The following is a 7,289-nucleotide window of genomic DNA, read 5'->3' on the forward strand; positions in this document are numbered from 1 at the left end:
GGGAGCGGAAAATCACTCCCGGGTCCCCTGCTGGACCACCTGGGGTTGTCGTGAGTCTTGGGGGGGTAGGGAGGGTGGCATGATTGGGGGGGGGGGGAGGAAAGGCAGGGTGAGGTGCGGGCTAGGCAGAATTTTGAAGGGGCTCTCCCTGCCTCATTGGCTTGTGAGCGGCAGCAGCAGCACCCCCTAATGGTCAGCGCCCTAAGCCCAGGCCTAGCTCACCTAGTACTTCCACCAGCCCTGGCCCCTATGATATCTGGCTACATTGTAACTGGATAAATTTGGACCCCACTATATTTAGTAATATATGTAGCCATTAGCTCTAAGAAAACAAAGTTGAAAGGTAGGAGAGAATCCGCTTTTTCTTATGCAGCTGAATTTCCTTAGTTTTCTTTATTCTTACATAAACAGTTTATTTGCCTTGGTAACTAACATTGCAGCTTTCTTTGCCCCATAGCTCAAGTCCCACCTTTTGCTTCCTCCTTGGAACACAGTATAGCACTACAAAGGAAAGGAAAGAGTGAAGAGCTAGCACAACCGTAGAGATTCCCTGAACAGGCAGCGGCTCCTGGAGTCGGAAGTGGGGGAGATGGAAAGCATCCCCCTCCAGTAATATCAGATTCCAGGCAAATGACGTTTTCCCTTCTGCCTTCTCATTTCCCCGACTGAGGGGCATGATGGCAATTTATGTGTGGGTAGAAAGAAGCTTTAATTGCTTATTTTAATTTACTCTGCCTTACTGTGAATGCAGTGCTGGTGGCTCCAATGCAAAAGAGTACATTTGCTGCTCTTACTGTTTCCTGGGACTTATGCAAGGTTTCAAAAGGACTGTTGGGGATAATTTAGTTTATTGATTTATTTAATCACCTTTCTGTCAAGAATACTAAAGGACTATCTGCATTTTACCCTATAATTAAGGGGTCAGGGACAAAACCATATGTGGAGCTCATTATGGTTCCTACTGTTTTGGTCACCTCTACTCCCATCTTATCCCAGCCTTAGAAGAACCCGCCTTTTGCATCAGTTAACGTTGTGATTGTGTTCCATGCATTTTGATCCCTGGTTCTCTAATATATTGTAACACTTTTTTCAAAGGCTTATAGGTGTCTGTTTCTATGCATGACCCATAGTTGGAGATGCTGGCTTCCTCATGAATCCTAAAGTGCCAAGAAAATTGGGTAGACTAGAAGGCCCTTACAATCTTCATCTGCCATAATAGTCTATGCGTACAGTAATCTAGGGGGAGTCAGTAGATACTTAGACTATAATAGCATAAGAAGTGCCATGCTGGGTTAGTTTAGTTTAGCTTAGTTTATTGGCATTTTTATACCGTTATATCAGACGTACCTTCACAGCGGTTTACAAAAATCAAAACATATTCAGAAATACAATGATTAATAAAATAGTAACAGCTAAAAACTACACAAGATAAAGGAAATAAATCAGCTGTTAATAAAAGATAATCTATAAACCGATAAACTAAAAATGATTTATAGAAGATAGGAATCAAGTTAAACTAAAAATAAAACATAATAATAAAAAACAACAATAAAATAAAACATAATAAAAAAACAATAAAATACAAATATAAATAATGGTAGCCCATCAAAGAAGTTAAGAACAATGTGTATACTGATCATTTGCTGCTCACTTATAACATTTCACGCTCTTATTAACGTTCTGATCTGTAGTTTCGTACTCTGTAAATATACTTTTAAATTACCAGGTCTTTAAATCGGATTTAAATTGCTTTTTTTCCTGCAGCCAGTCTCAATGAAGTTGGTAAAGAGTTCCAAAGTTTTGTTCCAGCAATAGATAGAACATGCTCTCTAACATGACTGAGCTTTGCTGATCTAATAGTGGGGACTGATAAGAGACCCTTATCAGTGGGTCCCTCAAACCCAATACCCTGTCTTTGGCCAATCCTGATTTCTAGGAAGTATTGGGCAGATCCCAATGAGTAGATCCATTTCTTGTTGCCCAATCCCAGCAATAAGCGATTGATTTCCCCACGTCTACCTGAATATTAATTGTTTATGGACTTGTCTTTTTAAACTCAGCTATGCTAGATGCCTTGATTATATTCTCCAGCAACAAATCAACAACTTGATTGTACATTACATGAAAAAAAAACATATTTTCTCCAATTTGTTTTAAATCTACCCTTAGTTTTGTGTACTATCTGAAAGAGTAAAAAAGCATTCCCTATTTAACTGTTCCACCCCACTCATGATTTTTTCAACCTCTATCTTCTCTCCTCTTAGTTATCTCTTCTCCAAGATGAAGAGCTCTACTTATTTTAGCCTTTCTTCATAAGGCAGCCATTCCATCCCCTCCGTTTGTCTCCTTTCTCTGCACCTTCTCTAGTTCTTTTTTGAGATGGGATGACCAGAACTACTGACATTACTCAAAGTGTGGAGGCAGCATGGATCAATACAGAGCTGTTATAATATTCTTGGACTTGTTCTCCATTCCTTTCTGAATAATTCCTAACATTCCATTTGCTTTTTGACTGCCACCACACACAGGGCTGAGGATTTCAACATATTATCCACATGACACCAAGATCCTTGGCAAGAGGGAAAATACTTAATAACATAGTAATGATGGCAGAAAAAGACCAAATGGTCCATCCAGTCTGTCCAGCAAGTTTCTTATGGTAGTGGCTGCCGCTCCGTGCAGGCTACCCCCATGTTTCTGTTAAGGGTAGTAACTGTCATTCCATGCAACTGTCAATCCCATAACAAAGTTACTGCTAGCAATATTTTTATAGGGTGAGTGACCTTCCTGATCATACAGTGCTGCTGCTTGAATGTGCTTTGCTTTTGGACTTGGCCGTGGACCATAAAAGTCAGGGCCAGGCAGAAATTGAGCTGAATAATAGCTTGTGCAATTTTTTGCTCTGTTTGATTTCTTAAAAATGAATTACTTACTGTAAAAAATTAAGGGTTTTTGCTTTTGTGCCCTATTCACAAGTAGCCTCGGTATTCAGATATGCAATTATTATTTCAGCATGTATAGAATCTTAACTCGGGGTGCTTTATACCCTGGGTCTATGCCAAATTTTATGAGGTACAATAAGTCTAAGCCCCAGAAAGCTTACTTGGCTGCCTAAGGCAATGGGAGAGTGACTTGCCCAAGGTAACAACTCAGTAGGATTTGAACCCTGACTTCCCTGCTTCCTGCTCCTTTAACTCTAACCATAGACCATGCCTTCTTCCAATGGCTATCATTGACAGAAGCAGGATTTGAACCCAGGAACATTGCCATTGAGTCAGTGGGCCTACCCCATATTGATTTGTAATCGTGCTTGCTAGATTCAGATCAAGAAACAAGGATGGCGTTTTTAAGCCGCTCTACCGAATATATTAATGTGCCTGGGAATAATTGTTTCAAACTTTGCGATTCTTCCATTTCAAGCTTCCACTACTGCTAGGTAATTCAGTGAACCCTCAGTAGTACAAACCCTTTGCAAAGCCTCCTGAAATTGGTACGTCAGCTTTTTCTGAGGTCCGGAAAGCAGCGTCTTTTTGTTGATCCACTTAAAGGTCTCCCAGCTTATAAAGGCTCCAGTTTTCTCCAGTGCCAGTAAGTGGCTGGAACTCTACATGGCCTTTGCAGACAGTGAAACTTCACCACTCTCCAGAATGCATCAGGATGGTATCCTAGGAAAAAGGAGACTGAAGTAGGGGCGGATTGTAGGAAAGTATCAGCTCAGGGGATTTTTTTCAAAACCAGCCCACAGGGTATCTGTCAGACTCCTTTGTGCACTTTCCCTGCATCATGTGTTTCAACAGTTCCCAAAAGCATGCCAAACTGACCCTTCAGAGGTACATCACGTGACCTGGAACTTGGTAGAACAGAGCCAAAAGATCTCCAACAGAAATTTCACATTCTTACTAAATAACTAAATCAAAGAGCATATCCTAGACAGGGGTGAGCAAAAAGACCTGCAGGCCTTCTTTCATCCATACAATCAGTTGCCATCTGCCTCCAAGTCTGGTTCCATCTCTCATACATACATATACATATATAAATAGAAATATATAATAATCCTTATCTAATATTAAAGTCTCTTACCAACCAAACAGCTCTTGAATCAGTTGCCAAATAATATAACAACCATACTTCCAGCCAGTGTCAAATACCTACACAGTCTCTCAGACACAAACACCCACACACACTCTTTCAGACACCCACTCTGTGTCTGAGAGTGTGTGTGTGTGGGGGGGTATCTCTCTCTCTGACACAAAGACACACACAGATTATTGCTCTGTGTATGTGTGTGACATAGTGTGTGTAGGGATGTCTTTCTGTGTCAGGGAGGGTATTAGGCGACATTGGTAAATCTTACAGCCTTGTACTCCCCAGCCTCTCCCTCCCCAAACACAATTAAAAAGTATTCATTTACATTACTTTTTGCATTAAAAAGGACATTCAAAGTAATCTTATGAGATAAAAATATTACTTACAGCATGTATATTATATTTACATGTACTACTATGGTGTCAACCAGAAATCCTACAAAATAAACAAAATAAAATCTTGGTCTCATATTGCATTAAGCCAACTGTAATACATGTTGGGCATGGGCTTAGCTCTCAGAAAGCCTTGGGTCAATTGAATTACCATTAAAATATAGTAAACATCCCATACCAAAACAGCACTAACTGCCAGTATTCAGTGACAAACTTACCTATGAAAAGGCAATGCTATAAATATTACAGCAGACCCTAAAACACCAGTACACCTCCCATTTGTAAACCAGAATAAACTAAGCTGCTATTGATCATTACATAGAAACTACCTGCTAGCAAAATACCTCACTTCAGTCACACAAACAGAACACAGACAGAATAAACATCAAACACAGACTAAATATACCATAAACTATAAATAGAAATATGCAGACAAAAACAGAACTGGAAACCGCAACAAGTCAGACTCTGTATGCAGTGCAACAATGGAAAAACAGAAACATTATTATTCCTCATAAAACATTAAACAATGAAATCAAGAAGTATTAATCAGCAATAGTAAAGCCATAATAATAATAAAAAGAATAAATATTTCAAAACAACTGAACATCCAATAAACTCATAAATATTTTAAAAATTTCCCCCAAACCAATAAAATATTTAAAACAGAAGATACATCAGATAATACCCAATAATTAAAACCAATAAGACTTTTAAAAATCTACCACTTTCTACACTTTCCAGTCACCCTGAGATTATTCTGGATTAGTCGGGGTGAATGAGGTGGTGCACAGACTTTCTCCTTCCTCACACACACATGCATGCTCCCTCATACACGTTGATACATCCACACACACATGCACGCTCCTTTGCACCCTCTGACAAATTCAGTCATGGTGAGGCAGCAGCAGGAGGTCTGCCGGTTACTTCCCATGGCAGAGAGAGATGAGGCTGTTGTGAGGGAAGGCCGCGGTGTCCCACAGCGATGCCATGAGAAAGGAATGCAGGCCCATAGAGCTGCAGGGGAGAAAAAATGCAATAAAAAAGAAGCAGAGGCCCATGGAGCCGTAGGAAAAGCAAATAAACCCCAGAAATGTGTGGAGAGCCTTGGGGGAGAATCCTGCCCTGCCAGAAGATCTGAGGTGGCTCCGTAGGCAATGGGGAGCCATTGCGAGCTACCCCAGTCACATGACTGGCATGCCTGAAGCCCTGCCAGACCAAGCCGCCCCTGTCCTGAAGCATGATTTATGTGTGAGGGTGAGAATGGTGGATGTGGTTGGTAGGTACTGTACATCAGAAAACGTGATTTGGGACCTGCAAACTGTGAGAAAATGCAGGAGCCACCCTGCTTCTCTCTCCTCCTACTCATCCACAGTGCTCCTTCCCACTCCTGCACCAGCTTGGAGAATAGAAAGGATCGTGGCCCTCTCTTCCTGGCTTTACACCCTCTTCTGGCCCAGATTTGCAATTTAGTCATTTTTCTGCCCCCCCCCCCCCCTCCCCAAGGGTTCTTTTTGCTCTGGGCAACCGGACCTTCTTGCCTACCCTTAGTTACAGCCCTGCACAAAAACATCCACTGGTAATAACAAGAACACGTGGTGCTGAAGCACAGAGAGCTTCCTTTATGATAGTCTAATGACTGTGGCGGGGGATCAGTCCAGTGAATAAGACCCAGCACAGCTACTCTGAGTGACATTAGAAAAATCTTTATCTATCAGGCCAGGTACCTGATTTGATTTCCGTTGTATCATGCCATATTCTCACATGACAAGCAGTATGGTAGTCCTCACAGATGGGTGACATCATCAGGATGGAGCCCAATCACGAAAAACTTTTGCCAAAGTTTCTAGAACTTTGACTGAAACCTACTGGGCATGCCCAGCATAGCACCAACCCTTCATTCAGCAGGGGTCCCCCTTCAGTCTTCTTTTTTCTGCGCAGGGTTAAGGAGGGTTAAGGTGCTCTTCAGATATTCCTGACAGGAATTCTCCTCACGAAACTTCTTCAATAAAATTTAAAAGGTTTTACCCCACAGGGGTCCCTCTATTGATAATTTTACTCTGCGGTCGAACGTTAAGTTTTTTACCTGCTTCCGGTCAATTCCCGTCGTGTTTTTCCCTCACAGCCTACCGGCCATTGACCGCACCGTGGTTAAATTTTGTCGAGGCCATGGCGTTGGGTTTCTGTCTGTGCCCCAACTGCACTCAAACAATGTCCATCACTGACCCTCATACGGTCTGCGTGATGTGTTTGAGGTCCAACCATGATGTCCTAACTTGCACCAAATGTGCCCAAATGACACCAAAAGGTCGCAAGGCTCGGCTGGAGAAGATGGAACTTCTCTTTCGGTCTAAAGCCCCGACTCCATCGATAGCTTCGACGTCTTCCGAACCAGTGCCATCTACTTCGCACCAGCACCGTGAAATCACTGCTGCCCGACCAGCTTTGACGACTCCGCGATTGTCGACTCCTTCTGTCTCTCCGTGGGAAAAGGACCGTGGAGAACACCGTGAAAACGTCGACACCGCCATCGAAAAGCTCAGGCCACCGATACAGGCAAGTCCTTGGCATCGACGTCGTCTGAGCCACCGACAAAGAAATCCCGTCCAGAAGAGTACCCATCCTCTTCTGTTTCTGGGTCACCAAGGTATTCCCCACCTGGACAGGTGCTGGGAGCCGCGACTCCACTTTCACCAGTGGACCCTCCGGCTATGCCAGTGCTGCCTCCTACTCCGGATCCGGGGCTGCACGCTCCAGGTTTCCACGAGGAATTGGATCAGATGATCCACGAGGCTATCAGGAAAGCACTCC

This window comes from Rhinatrema bivittatum, chromosome 15, assembly GCF_901001135.1.
Source record: "Rhinatrema bivittatum chromosome 15, aRhiBiv1.1, whole genome shotgun sequence".
In the NCBI taxonomy this organism is placed as follows: domain Eukaryota; kingdom Metazoa; phylum Chordata; class Amphibia; order Gymnophiona; family Rhinatrematidae; genus Rhinatrema; species Rhinatrema bivittatum.